This window comes from Phodopus roborovskii, unplaced genomic scaffold (assembly GCF_943737965.1).
Source record: "Phodopus roborovskii unplaced genomic scaffold, PHOROB, whole genome shotgun sequence".
In the NCBI taxonomy this organism is placed as follows: Eukaryota; Metazoa; Chordata; class Mammalia; order Rodentia; family Cricetidae; genus Phodopus; species Phodopus roborovskii.
Genome location: NW_026126511.1, coordinates 25,139,127 through 25,155,829, shown reverse-complemented (window position 1 = coordinate 25,155,829; position 16,703 = coordinate 25,139,127).

The following is a 16,703-nucleotide window of genomic DNA, read 5'->3' as shown; positions in this document are numbered from 1 at the left end:
AGAGAGAGCATAAAAGAGGGAGCCATTATTGGTTTGAAGAGAAAAATGAACCTAAAGAAAGGACTAGAGACCTATAAGACTGCTACCAACTAACAATTTGAGCAACTGCGGAAAGGCTACCATAAATGCCCTTCCTGGATAGTGAGATAACAACTAACTTATCCATGGAGCCCTCATCTAATACCCGTTGGAAACAGGAGAAAACACCCATACCTAAACACTGAGTCGAACTAGAATCCAGATGCAGAGGGAGAGGACGAGACCAGGTTGCAGAAACACATAGAGACAGCTGACCTGAACAAGGAGGAGCTAATGGGCCACCAGACTGATAGATGGGAAGCCAGCATGGGACTGATTCAGGCCCCTCTGAATATGGGTCTCATCCAGGAGGACTGAGCAATCTAAGGGACCTCAGACAGTGGAACCAGGATGTATTCGTGGTGCACAAGAGGACCTTGCAGATGCATCTCCCATGGAGGGATACTGCCTTAACCTAGAGACAGGAGAGAAGCCCTAGTCCCTACTTCAAATGACTTGACAGATCTACATGACCCCACCTGGATGATATTGCCCTCCATGTGGAATTGGGGTGGGGGAATGGGAGGGGAGTGTGGTCAGGGTGCATGTGAGGGGGCAGAGAGGTAAGAGGGAGGGAGGGAAAGAGGGAGAGGGAACTGAGAGCGACATGTAAAATAATAAAATAAAGAAAGAAAAATGATAGCTGACACAATTTTTACTGATGAAGTAAAAATTTAAGAAAAACAAAACAAAACTTTGCAAGTATTAGAGAATAAACTGAATAATGGTGCAAAAAAAAAAAAAGAAGAAGAACGATTCTAAGAGCCTGAGTATTTGGGGAGAGGGGGGGGCAGTGAGTGGAGAGCAGGCTAGAAGAAAGATAAGGGGAGGAGAGGAAAGCATGTGGGACTAGGAAGATTGAGTCAGGGGAGGAATAGATGAGAGAAAGGGAAACACACACACACACACACACACACACACACAGAGAGAGAGAGAGAGAGAGAGAGACCATAAAAGAGGGAGCCAATATACGTTTCTACAGAAAACTGACTCTAGAGAAATATCCAGACACTTATGAGACTGACCCCACTAACAACTTGAGCAACAGTACAAAGGCTACCACAAATGCTCTTCCCTGATGATAAGATTGATGACTAACTTATCCATCATCATACAGCCCTCAACTAGTACCTGATGGAAACAGAAGCAAACACCCACAGCTAAACACTGAACCGAACTGGAATCCAAATTCAGAGAGGAAGGACAAGACCAGGCTGGAGAAACCCGGAGCTAATGGACCCCCAGACTGATAACTGGGAATCGATCATTGGAGCAACTCAGATCCCCTGAACATGGGTCTCAGTTAGAAGGCCTGAGCAGTCTAAGCAGTCTAAGGGACCTCTGACAGTGGAACCAGGATGTATCCCTGATGCACAAATGGAATTTGGGAGCACATTCCCTATGGAGGGATACTCCCTTAACCTAGAAGCAGGAAAGAGGGCCTAGTCCCTACTCCAAATGACTTGACAGATTTAGATGACCTCTCCAGGAAGGCATCATCCTATATGTGGAGTGGGGGAAGGAATGTGATGGGAGGGTGGTCGGGGGGCATATGAAGGTAGAAGAGAGGGAGACAGGAAGGAATGGAGAGGAAACTGGGATCAATATGTAAAATAAGAAAAATAAAGAAAGAAAGAAAAAATAAAAATAAAAGAGATGTGTACCACTAAAATGGCTCATATTTGTTCTACTTTAAAGACCCAAAGATTCCAATTAGAAGTGGACATATTTGCATGAGTATAGTACCATTTTGAGGAACACAGCTAACCTGCCTACCACAGCACATGCATCTGATAATTAACTTATGCACACCCAGGATCCATCAACTGTCAGTAATTCCTTAGCTAGGTATAGGACCATATGAGCACTCCCCTCTCCATGCTGGAGTATTTATTGGCTTAATCTTGTGAAAGGTAATTGTGGAGTTTTATTTCTTTACAGAATGTCTATATCACACCCTGCTCTGTCAAGGTCAAGTGCATTAAGGAACAACAGATAGAAAAATGAGGTATCAGAGATAGGGTGTTGTGAAGTAGTGTCTTCTGGACATGATATGGCCATCGCAGTCATGATTTTGTGAAGATAATATATTTTTATTTCAACTGTTCATAATTATATATGGGCAAAATTAATCAATAATTTATGAATCGCTTACTATTTATGTAACAGTACAATGCATATCCTTTTAGGAGATAAATAATTTCAAATTACCTCATCTTTATTTTTGTTGGTTATATAAGTACATATTTTTCCCTCACACTAATCCTTGTGCAAAAATAGATCTATTTAGAGAGTATGGTCACAAAATAACTTTGCATTGCTTTTTAGAACCCAAAAGGATTACAAGAAATAAATCAGACTCAGTTAAGAGTAAATTGCTTTTCTATACTATTTTTGAGAGCTATATTCATGTATGATATTTGAAATGACATTGTCTGAAAAGAAACTCGATTTAGTTAATAGATTTGGGCTTATCAAATTACTGAGACTTTTGAGTGATAGCATTTAAAACAGTACTTAAAATTAAGTAAAACTCATTATGGTGACTTAAAAGACAGTTCTAAAATAGAATCTCCTTAATTTAGTTTGAGATATTTTTCTGCTTATGGAACAAATATATAAAGAAACTAGAGCAAAAAATTGGTGTTTACTATCATCAGAAAAACCAAGGTAAGCTAAAAATCTGTCTTTTGCTTTCATCTATGGTTGCTTCACAGGCTTGCAGAAGCACATGAAAATTATTGCTAGTTCTACAAATATCTTCCATTCTAAATGGCACTTGTGGATATGTTAGATATGCTTATGCATATAAATTCATATACCTATATATTCATTTATAAATAATATCATAAAAATTAGTGTAGCCTTTTTTTAAAGATGTATTGTAGTGGCTTAACAGGCTCAAAGCAATTAATATAGAATGAGTAGATGATTATATATATATAGTAAAATATGCATGTAATATTTATGTAAGTATATTTAAACTATGTATATGCACATTAGGAAATTCCAAGTATTTTGTGCAAAAATAACTAGAGCATTCAACTTTGCTTAGGTATAGTCTATTCTGTTCACATTATTACTTTCTAAAATACAGAGTTCATAGAAATGTTTGTAATGGCTACAAATTACTTGCTCAATATAGAATAATAAAAATCTGTTTTTCTTCTTTGTATATATTGTTAAACTAAAATCCAAATAGCAATTTGTCACTGAACTAGAAATATTTGTTCTGACACTTGTGTCTTAGGTTTATTGTTTGTTTGGTTGTTTTTTTTTCCCCAAACACTATCAATCACATCCAGACAAAACTCTATGGAATGATTGGCTACAACACTTGGTTGCTTGACTTTAGACTACCAGCCTCAAAAAAGTTATTGCAGTACTAATTAACAAAGACAACCATATCATCATGATAAAAATTATAGTACATTAAAGTGTACATTCAAATCCATTCTGACTATAGCTTGAAACTTGGAATTTACAGAGGGTAAATTTTGAGAGTAAATATGAAGTCCTAAGAAATTATTTCACTTGAACCATTGTATATTTTTCAGTATTTTTTTAACTATGTCTTCAATAAAAAAGTATTCTATTGGCTTATCATGACCATAATAACGTACTCTGCTTTTTATTTTGTGTACTTTTTAAAGTTTCAAGTTTCAGAGTCCTCTTGAATATCATTTAGCTTAAAATTAAAACACAATGTACAAGGGAAATAAAGCCTTATTTAATTATTTGAGTTTACTTCTATTTGAAAATAAATAGCATTTTGTATAAATACATTGTCTTTCTAAAATCCATGAAAGTATGGAAGGTATGAGTTCTTAGGCCTTTGCCCTCTGCACTTCATATCACTGGAAGGCACTAAGGAGAAAGAATATTTATAGACTTATCATTAGAATCCCAACACCACTACTGTCTACAGTCTGCCAGTTGGACACATATGGGGTTATTCACAATAGAAGTCATGGATCTCAGAAACGTGCATATGTTGAGTTTATTGACATAGTATTTATGATTGACAGGCAATGAAGTATAAACATTTTCTCTAAAATTAAAAGCTTTAAGATCCGGGGAAATGACAAACAGGCAAGTGCCTGTTCCACAAGCATGAGGCCCTAAAGATCTGAATATGGATCACTAGAGCCCACTCAAAAGATGCTATCTGTGACTCCAACTTTGGAAGAGGTCAGGGTGGGGAATGAGGGAAAGGAAATAAGGAGGGAGCACTTCAGGAAACTGACAGGGATGGGCGAGGAGCATCTTTTGAGCTAATTAGCCAGCCATTCTTACCAATTTGTGAACAATATATTGAGAAGTGCATTCTCAAAAGGAAACATCAAAAAAAAAAAAAAAAAAAAAAAAAAAAAAGAGAAGACATTCTTTTTTCAACTTCCTGCCTCCATATGCAAGTGTTAATTGACAATGACATCTGACACACACACACACAAAAAAAAACAAAAACAAAAAAAAAAAAAAAAACTGAATGCTAACAGAAAAAAAGTCTTTCAGTGTTGAATAATTAAAATTGTTTAAGAACATCATTGTATTTAGTAAAGATTTCAGCTAAATACTTTTCCTGAATTTCTTTGAGGTTTTCTTTCTCTTTTCAATGTCTTTGACTCTTGCCTCCTCAGCTATGAATTCACAGGTGTAGGCAGACTTAGAAGCATGTAATACAATGGTGGAATCACAAGCTCATTGACTGAATAAGCATCCTGAAATTCAGAGACAGTGCTTTCTTTCCTTTTCTTTTGTTTTTAAAACATGCACATTACTCACTGTAATGTTTCTGAGTAAACATTTAAGTCCAATTAATGTCTTAAAATACATAATAATGAGCATTGCTGTAGAAGTATATAATTGTCAAAAAGTGATCTCTAAAAAAATAAAGTGCATACTTCCTTAATTGAAAATGTTGAAATAATGAATGTGAAAGTGATCTGATATTGTTAAAAGTGCCTTTGATGAGGACTCATTATCAAAGACCTAAAAATAATGTATATAATGTACAACAATATCTGTGTGAAGGATCAAAGTATCAATTCATCATTACTTTAACTTCTTTATTTGAAGAGAAATTCTTGAACTGTTCATTTTATCTCCATACAGAATTATAGAACATAGATTAAAGATATTTCAAATGAAATGGGTACAGTGAGATTGCCTCTTTCGGCCCATCTATTAATGACTAAATAAATATTGATTTTAATGAATGTTGAATATATTGGGAAAATTCAGTGTAATCAAATGCAGTGCAGAAATTCACTCTAATAATATCACATACTTTCTTCAAAATTCATTATTTTCTCAATGTATATAACAATATGGCTATTGATAATAGCCAATTATCTCTTTTTAAGTCCTGTATCACATTGTACAATACACTTTAATAGTCCTGGCATACATTACCTCATTTACTGACAATAATCACCACATTTAAAGCAGTTTATGTTAAGTAACAGTACTATAAGTCTGTGAAATGTACATTATTTCATGTATAATATTTGGCAAATATTATGTACCAGCCAGTACTTCTACTGTGACCTTCTGAGGAGAGAGCATAGCAGAATTTTCATAAGATTCCTATTCATAGAATACTAAGACTTCTGAGACTTGGTTTGAAATAAGTGGATTACTGGCCCTAACAAACTACAAATACAAGAACAAATTTTGATTCATAATTAGGCTTGAAAATCCCCAAGTCTAAGATAACCGTGCTTTCTTTAAAGGACTATAAGAAAATGAAAACTAAAGAAATTTACTTGAGAATTAGTGTGCTTAGACTGGTTTTAATACTAATGATTACATAGAACGAATGTTCTTTAGGATGAGACCATATAGTATGTTTGAAGTCATCTGAAATATCATCCAATAAATCTGTCTTAGCATTATAAAGAGTAAGGCAAGTTAAAATAAATTCTGAGTAAAAACATAAAAACACAAAGTTAACTCATACAAGTACTCACTATGCTTAAAGAATGCCACAACCACTTTATGTTTAGGGAAGTCTTTAAAATAGAAAAGACTGACACATGCTGGCACAAATTGTAAGGAGGGGAACAACTGAAACACCCAAAATAATAGAAGAATACAAAGCTTTATTTCTTGGAGAACATACAGTGTATCTTCCTGGAGCAAATGAAAATAGAGCCAGGTTGTAGGCGATTTCCGAGAGAACTTTGAATTACTGTATAACTTTTAAGATTAGTCAGGCAGGAGTGAAGAGCACTGGGACTGACATATAAAACAAGTTAGTTTCAAATTTAAATTATAATATGTTATCATAAAATTAAAAAAATGAATAAATATTTAGAACAAAGTTAGAAATTATAATTATGATGATCCATCAAATCATAATTTATATAATCACATATGTTTATTGTCATATATTTCTGTGCTTTATGCAGGACTTTTAACATAATAATTATTACTGCTGTATCAATGTTTATCAAGTTTTCTGATCAATAAAATGTTAACTAGGAACATGTGTAGGTATGACTTCATGATAGTTTCTTAAGATATTTGTGTTTCACTAGGAAATAGCAGGTCTCAACCTTCTTAATGTTGTGAGCCTTTAAAATACAGATTCCCATATTAAGGTGACCCGTATCATACAATTATTTATGTTTCCACTCCATAAATGTAATTTTTACTCTTATGAGTCATAATAAAAATATCTGTGTTTTCCAATGGTCTTAGGTGACTGCTGTGAAAGGGTCATTGATAACCAGTGCTCCTATGTTATATTTAATAATTTAAATAAAATACATCAAATATAGAGCAATTGATCATAATTATATGTTTTGATCAGAGACTCCTTTAAAGGGTATCTATAAACTTCTAGACTATCTAACTATCTAAAAATTACCCAGTTGCTCTTAATTTTTATTATTTCCTACTAGAGTTTTATTTTGTAAACTTTATATAAATAAATATGTGTATAGATACTAAAATTAAATGGTTGATAACATTAAAGTTTACTTTTATTTATTTTTTATATTTATTACTTTTGTTATTTTGCATATCTGTGCCAATTTCCTCACTCTGCCTCCCTCGCAATGACCCCACTCCTATCCTATTTTACCCCACACTCCCCAGGGAGGGTGATGCCTTCCAGAAGGGATCATCAAAATCTGTCAGGTCATTTGGAGTATGGTCAAGGCTCTCCCCACTGCTTCTAGGCTAAGGGAGTATCCTTCCATGGGAAAGATGCTCCCAAAGTCCTTTCATGCACCACAGAAATACCCTGGTTCCACTGTCAGAGGTCCCTTAGACTGCCCAGGCATTTGGAAATTGAAGTTCAGGGGGTTTGATTCACTCCAATTCTGGTTTCCCAGCTATCAGACTGGAGGTCCATGAGCTCTCCCTTGTTATGGTCAGCTGCTCTGGGTGTTTCTGTAGCCTGGTATTGGCCTCTTTTGTTATCACTCCTTCCTCCCAGTAACTGGATTCCAGAAGTTGAGCTCAGTGTTTAGCTGTGGGTGTCTGCTTCTGTTTCCATCAGCTACTAGATGAGAGCTCTATGATGGCATATAAATTAGTTATCAATCTCATCATCGGGGAAGGGCATTTAAGGTATCCTTTCCATTGTTGCTCAAATTGTTAGTTGGGGTCACCCTTGTAGATCTCTAAACATGTCTCTAGAGTCAGTTTCCTCTTCAAACCTATAATGTTTCCCACTATTATGGTATCGTATTTTTTCCCTCTCATTTATTCATTCCCAGACTCAATCTTACTAGTTCCACATGTTCTCCTCTTTTCCCCGTCTCTTTCTCCTAACTCCCTCTCCACTCATCCCCCTACCCAATATGCTCAGGAGATCTTCTTCCTTTCCCCTTCTGTGAAGCTGTGAATTATAGGACAATGATCTTTGCTCTTTGTATAAAAGCCATACATGAGTGAGTATATACCATGTTCCTCTTTTTGTGACCTGGTTACCTCACTCAGGATGGTTTCTTCGAGTTCCATCCATTTGCCTGCAGATTTCAAAATTCCATTTTTTTTCCCTGCTGAGTAGTATTCCATTGTGCAAATGTGCCATATCATGTTAGTCTATTCTTCAGTTGAGGGCCATCTAGTTTGCTTTCCGGTTCTTGCTATTACAAATAATGCTTCTATGAACATATTTGAACAGATGTTTTTGTTGCATGGATGTGGATCATTTGAGCATATGCTTAAGAGTGGGACTGCTGGGTCATGTGGTAGACTGATGCCCATTTTCCTGAGAAACCGCCATACTGATCTCTAAAATGGTTGTACAGCTCTATGAGTTTGCACTCCCAAAAGTAGTGGAGGAGTGTTCCCCTTTCTCCAATTCCTCTCCATCATGAATTGTCATTGGTGTTTCTAATTTTAGCCATTCTTGCAAGAGTAAGATGGTGTTTTATGGTTGTTTTGATTTGAAATTCTCTGATAGCTAAGGTTGTTGAGCACTTTCTTAAGTGTCTTTCAGCCATTTTGGATTCTGCTATTGACAATTCTCTATTCACTTCAGTACCCCACCTTTTTATAGGATTATTTAGTGTTTGGGTGACTAGTTTCTTGAGTTCTTTCTATATTTTGGAGATCAGCCCTCTGTCAGATGTGGGGTTGATAAAGAACTTTTTCCAGTCTGTGGGCTGCCTTTTGGTCTTATTGACAATGTCCTTTGCCATGCAAAAGCTCAATGCTCACCCAGAGAAGAGAGCCCAGCAGGATAAAGGGTGAGGAAAGGCAGGCATATGTATCAGAGTACCGGGACTTTACTATCCAGAGCCAGGACATGGGGGTTGGTGGGGGGGATGCAGAGTTAACCCAGGGAGTTCCCAGGGAAGCATGTGTGGGAGATTTGGCCTGAACTGGTCCCAGACTCACCTCTGGCAGAGTGCCCGAGGTATGGGGTCCACACATCAGGCAAGCAGGGCCTCAAGGTGGTCTGAGTGGATAGGTGGGTCCAGTGTGCTCAGAGAAGACCCATATTACAATTGGTTTTCCTAACAGCCTGGTCCCACAGCCATACCAGACTCAAATAACACACAGAGATGCTTTATTTCTTACTGGCAAGCTCTGTCTTAAATATTAACCCATTTCTATTAACCTAAGTATTTCTACATCGTCTTACCTTACCAGAGAGAGTTTTCAGAGTTCTGTTCTCTCAGCTCTACATGGTGAAACCCCTCCTACGTCTTCCCAAATCTTCCTTCTCTCCCCATCCCGCCTATCTTGCTTCCCTATTGGCTTCCCTATTAACCAATAAGAGAAACCTATTTACAGAATGACATCTCCCATCAAACCCAGGAAGTTTCACCAAGGTGGGGGATTGTTGGACCCACACTCTGGTCCAATGCTCACCAGGACCATTGGGTCCAGCAGAAGAATGGGTCTAAATTTTACTTTTAATATAACCACAATTGGAAGAATATTAAAATTATTAGAGAAACCATTTTATAACTAGTATGAATGTTTATGCAAGTCTAAGACCAATGGGAATCCCCAAATTTACCTGGTTCTATGTTTGTATTTTTTAGATATGTAACTTCTGCATTCCAAATTGACTCCTTGTGAACAAGTATTTCAATGTCCACTCTGCTGGTCTACAATCTCGTGGTCAAAGTAGATGTCCTTGTCAAATGGAACATAGCTCATAATTTGTTGAAGTCCTGCCTCAATTTAAAATTTTTGCACACTTCAGAGTTGGTATGTCCTTTTTTCTTTTTTAATCCAAGATGTATCTCTGTATTCTAAGAACAATGAGCATTTACATATCACAATCCTAAGTAAGGTGTGCTTACTAAAAATTATCATGTATTTTAAGAGCATAATTACTATCAAAATATTTTCTTCAAACAAGTTTGACTCACCATTAAATGCAAAAATTCAGTTTGAGAAATATTCTTGTTTCCTTTTGACTTCTACTCATATTCATGAAGGACTAATGACCTTCTTTTTGTCCTCCATCTCAATCATGAACATTCTTATTTCTCTGTCAGAATTGCACCTAAAATTATGGCCTCAAGAAATCTTATAAATTAAATCCCCATCTTTCCATAATATACATGAAACAGGAGATGCTATTTCTATGATCCTAGAAATGGGATATTTCTGCAGATAACTTTTCATAAGTCATTCTATTTGTTGGTTACTTATCAGTCTTCTCATAGTAGGTTGTGACTTCTTTGAGGGCAAATTGACTTATTTATTTCTTAGGGTTTTGTGGCTAATAATGTGAATACAAGGTTCCTGATAAAAGCCAAGAATATTCTTCCTATGCTATATGTTCTTCATATATAAAATATTTATCTGTTACAATCACTTACACAGAAATGGATGTCCAAAATAATTTGAAGTAAGACATTTTCCTTTTGTCTTTCTAGTTGCTTCTGAAATTACTTGTACCTAAGGGAAATTTTCTACTAAATGAGTTTTTTGAATAATCACTTCCCTAAAATGGATTTTCCTCACTTACTTTCTCCCTAGTAGTTCTAAAAAATGGAAAGTGCTATCTTATTAAGAACATCTTATTGCTTTTATTTCTCAGACACTGAAATGCTTAGAAATGATATAGATGGGCTTATTCGTTTTGGAAGCAATCTGTAGATGATTTTTTTCCCAATTCATTCTCTTCTTCAATGAATGAAATTTGTTTTCCGTAGACTCTCAGAAAATATGATATATTACATGGGTTCCATGACAGAGCATTTCCCAGTGATAGTTATTATTTAATGTTCTACTGCTTCAAAATTAAACCTTTGTATTTATAACATGTTCATGGTATAATATGCTGATAGAAGTTGACATTATGGGAAAAATTAATATTCAGATTCTTCATTAGAGGTCAAAACCATCAATAGAGTGTGATTTTGATAAAATCAGTTATCTTATTTATACATTCACTTTTTTTTCAAAGTAAACAAGGAGGAAACAAAGAAAGGTAAATATTTCCTGTATCCTTTTTAGTAAAAACAATGATATTGTTTTTGATTGACATTTATAAGGAGTATGGAGTGAAAAAGCCTCATAAGTAAATACTGGTCCTGTCTATACTGCACACATATCACATTGAGATTGTTCTTTGATTTGCAGGTACTTTTGGCAGAGCCTGTCACTGTTTACAACTCTGTCTCTTAGGCTGACATTACCCTGGAGAACCCCAAGTTGCTGGTCTGACTGCAAGATTTTCAAATATCATTTTTTTTTTATTGGTGGCACATACCTTTAATAAGAGCATTTGGGAGGTAGAGGCAAATGGATCTCTGTAATTTCTTTTGTTTGTTTGTTTGTTTGTTTTTTGTTTTTTTTATTTATTTTATATAACCAAGTCCATTTAAATGAAAACAAACATTTATAGACAATATTTGGGAATTTGGGCGACGTTCTTTCCAAACTACTTCCTACTGGTAAGGGGCGCTGCCACGGGGGATTCGAAGAAGATTCAGAAATCCTGGCTGTAGTCTGTAAGTCTGCTTTGTCCAGCTGTTTTGAATGTAGGATCACCTGGTACTCTGTTTCAGGTGGTCTGGCTCGATCAAACCACATTAGTCTGGGAGGAATCCACATCTTTTCATTTTCTGTGGAAACAAAAATAGAAATCTTTTTCTCCAGTAACTTGTCCTTGAACTTAAATTTTGGAGTCAAAGCATTTTTTTTTTTATTTAATGTATTATTTTACATGTCGATCCCATTTCCGTCTCCCTCCCTCCCTCCCTTCTTTCCTCCCTCCTTCCCTACCTTTTATCCTCTCTGTCCTCTCACATGCACTCTAACCACCCTCCCCTCCCATCCCCCCACCCCAATTCCATATGCAGGGGAATGCCATCCAGTTGGGGTCATGTAGATCTGAAAGATCATGTGAAGTAGGGACTAGGACTTCTCTCCTGTCTCTAGATTAAGGCAGTTATCCCTCCATGGGGGATGTGTTCACAAAGTCCTTTTGTGCTCCAGGGATACATCCTGGCTCCACTGTCTGAGGTCCCTTAGACTGCTCAGTCCTTCTGGCTGAGACCCATATTCAGGGGGGCCTGAGTCAGTTGCATGCTGACTTCCCAGCTATCAGTGTGGTGGCTCCTCCTTGTTCAGGTAAGCTGTCTCTATGTGTTTCTGCCGCCTGGTCTTGTCCTCTCCATCTGCATCTGGGTTCTACTTCGACTCAGTGTTTATGTATGGGTCTTTTCTCCTGTTTCCAACAGGCATTAGTTGAGGGCTCCATGGAGAATTAGTTGTTGATCTCACTCTCCAGGAAGGACATTTATGGTAGCCTTTCCATGGAAGCCAAATTGTTAGTTGGCAGCAGTCTTGTAGTTATTTAGACATTTCTTTGTGTTCAATTTTATCTTCAAATCAATATTGGCTCCCTATTTTATGTTCTCTCTTTCTTTCTTTCTCTCTCTGTCTCTCTACCTCTTTCCTGTCTTCTATTTCTAATCAGGCTCAATCTTCCTGGTCACACATGTTTTCCTTTCCTCCCCTTCATTTTCTTCTACTTCTCTCTCCATTTCCCCACTTCCCCTGAGCTCTGGGGGACTTGTCCCTTCCCAGTTCTGTGAGGGATTTTATATGAATCTCTTAGAATATACCTTGTACCCTAGTTCCTCTGGTGGTGTGAATTATAGATTGGTGATCCTTTGATCTAGGTCTAAATTCCATATATGAGTGAGTACATACTGTGTTCCTCTTTTTGTGGTTGGGTTACCTCACTCAGGATGGTTTCTTCAAGTGCCATTCATTTGCCTGCGAATTCCAAGATACCATTATTTTTTTTTCTGCAGAGTAGTATTCCATTGTGTAGATGTGCCACATCTTCATTAACCATTCTTCAATTGAGGGGCATCTAGGTTGCTTCCAGGTTCTTGCTATTACAAATAGTGCTGCTATGAACATAGTTGAACAGGTGTCTTTGTTGCATGGATGTGAATCCTTTGGGTATATGCCTAAGAGGGGGATTGCCGGGTCCTGTGGTAAACTAATTCCCATTTTCCTGAGGAACCACCATTCTGATCTCCAAAATGGCTGTATGAATTTGCACTTCCACCAGCAGTGGAGGAGTGTTCCCATTCCTCCACATCCTCTCCAACATGAATCATCATTGGTGTTTCTAATTTTAGCCATTATGTGTATATGTCAAAGTGGTCTTGGAAAGTCCAAGAGGCATCAACTTCTCCAAGGGAGAACACAGTGATTGATTAGCCAATACCAAATAGTTTTCTCTTAAAACATACAGATAAGTTACATTATACTAAATGAGAAAGTTATATTTAGAAATAAATATGTATATAAAAACACACATGTGCATGTACTAGCAATTAAGGGAAAAGGGGTCATGAATTTGTAAAGGAGCAAGTAATGGCATGTAGAAGAGTTTGGAGGATGAGAAAGGGAATTAAATAATAATGTAATCTCAAAATATGAAAGAAATAATTGGAGAAAACTCAAAGTAAACAATTCACGATCAACAACTCTTTGTGGCCTCTCTGTTCTCTTTATCTATCATTTTAAAATTGTTGGAAAGAGTATTTAAAAAATAACCTTAGATTTCAACTCCAAAATTATTTTTCTTAATATTAAGTAATTCTACCATTGTGTCATTTGTTTCTTAACTGGGAGAAATAAATAACATCAAAAGTGATATTTTTATGTTAATATTTCATTGACATGAAATATTTATTTTTTAATTTTAATTCCATGTTTCTTTGTTGGTCTCTCCCACCTACCTCACCCCCGATCAGGTCTTGCCTGACTTGTCAGACAGCACATGAACTAGTCCTAATATCTTAGTCCACCAAGTAGTTAGCTTAGACCACAAGCAAATATCTATGCTCTAAGAAATATCTATGGCCTATTTAGTCAGTAAACACAAAATGTTTTCTAGTGTTAAGCATCCTGATATTTTAAAAGCATATGCAAGAAACAGTACGAAGAGTGGGGATTTATTTACACAACTGCTAAAAATTATGTAATATATATAAACCCCATTATAAGCAATATAGGTGATAATGAAATGCCAACATAAACTTATTTTAATAACAAACATTCTATTCTAGTATGGAAAATTGATAGTTACAACTAGCAAAAAGGGATATAACAAATCATTTGACCTTCTGTTACATTTGCCATTTTGCAATGAACTTACAGCTGCTAGGGATAAACATATTTAAAAAAACAATAAAGAACTTTAAGGTGGGACATACCAGAAATGTATAAAGTGCAGGCAAATGTAACCAAACCTGAATATTTGAAAAAAAGTTAAGTAATATAAATATTTAAATCATATACATAATATCTACTTCTATTGCATCAATAATTGATGCATCATTAACTTTCTGTTAGACTTACATCAGAAAAAATGTGTAGATAGTTGTATTCTGTATATGTGAGAATATGAGTACTTACCATCTAAAAATCTGTGTCTTTTGTAGCTGTGAATTATGTAGAACACAGTGGTTGTATATTTTTTCCTGCAGTAGTCCATTATATTACATTATATTTGGTTTGTCTAATTTAGTGATATTCTAACTTTTCAGAAATATAGAGTAATAGCTAATCATAAGTTAACACTGAAGTAATCAAATGTAGTAGTAAGCAGTTACATGGAAATACCGACAATGAAGGCTGAAAAGCTAAACTATGGAGCAAAGCCTGACATGAGAGAGATATGTTTATGGGTGAAAGCCAAAATCCCAGAGGTTTGTTTTGATACAAAATTTATTTTCAAACTTTATTATCTTTCTACCAAAAATCTCAAAGAGAACAGTGTTTAAAAAGAGACATGAATAATCTTAGGCCAGTTATTGGGACCTTGCTCACTACTGATATCAGCAGGCCTACTGGACAATTCTATTCCTTTGAATTAATATGCAGATTATTGTGCAGGATCAGAGCAATAATCTTTTTGTTTGTATTCAGACACTGTTTTCACATTTTAGTGTTCACTTTTCTTGTACTCCAATAAACTTATCACAATTATACATAACACCCCCCATACACACACACACACTCAAACATATCATAGCATGTACAAGCATTGGGAAACAGTAAATCTATGTCTCAGCTTGAATCAGATATGTCATCCATCCATACATACATCCATCAATCTACCTATCATCTATCTATCTATCTATCTATATATCTATTTTTACCAATCATCTATATATCTATTCATATATATCCATCCATATTTACCCATTATATATATATGTATATATATGCATTATATGTACTTTCATTTGCACTTCATATATTTGTATATACTTATGTCTTATTCCATATATATATATACATATATTATCCTTTGTATGACCTATATGATTTGTATAAAATGATCAGCAAAAGACACAATAAGTAGGAAGAGCAATAAATGAACAATGAATTAAAGCAAAGACATATACAAATTAACAAAATGTTGGGTACCAAAATAGAAAGTAAATCAAATGAAGCGAGAGAGAGACAGGGTAAAACCATGGTATATTTAGCACAATATCCCCCTTTTGAGAGAAAACTATGGTGTGTTAATGATTGGAAATCATAAAACTCCTGAATCATTTTCTGTTTTATTAGTACTGTGTCCTGTCTACCACGGGCATGATGAAAGTCTAATTAACGAACCCAGACATTTGATTTGACTTTGTTACTAAAGCTACTCAGGAAGCAGGAATTCCACAGGCAGCTCACAAGCATCATGCCACCAATTTACAGCCAACATGCCACTCAGTGGATGTATAGACACCTGGGAAGAATTCTGAATATCTGCCTGCCATGACGGCCAGTAGCAGGTGATTGAAAGTTCCTATTAATGACTTTGTTAAATGCCTAAGGACCATAGCAGTCTGTAAAAGCAATACTTAGTAGAAGACCAATACAATTCTGTTGCTTGCAGCAGTGCAGTTTTAATATCATTTTTAATACTCAGATTTATAAAACAACTCCTGAAATAGTAAAGTGGCAAAATAATGGATTCTAATATGAACTCAAAAGTATTACTGAATTCATTTCTTCATCATGCATGTATTCATTAAAAATAGGAAAGGGCTGGTGGTACAGTTGTGGGTTGAGAAAATGCACTCCCTTTTCTCTGAGGATGGAGGCAGACACAACTCAATAGTAAGTTTCAATTTCTATTAGAAAAGATGGAGTGTTTAGGAAAACTGTTCAGAACACCATTGAGTCTATAGCCTCAAGGTTTCAAGGAGTTGTTGCAAAAGAGTGGAGGAGATAGTATCATAGTCAGAGGTAAATAGCCACACCAAAGCATTCAGTAATGCTTAGCTTGTGACAGACCTCAATGAAGCTAAGCCTGTCTATCTGAAGTGAACATTAGAATCTTGACATGGACTTGGCACTCTAAGGCACTCAAATCTGCTACCCATGCTAAGCCCTAAAGCCCTATGTTAAACATAATAGATAACAATGGAAAGGTTTCTTTAGTAAAAAGAGAGTTACATCTCTCTACAGATGTTTGTACACACCTTTACTCCAAATATGAGACACTGTCCCATGCAAAATACTACATATCACGTGGTTTCTCTCTGTATTGTCAAAGATACTTCTACTTATAATTGATGGAGCAGTTTGAATGTGGTGTAGTTTGAGTTGTTGAGTGCAAAAGGCAACCTTAGTTTCAGGTGTCTATTTGAACACTTTATCTCTGG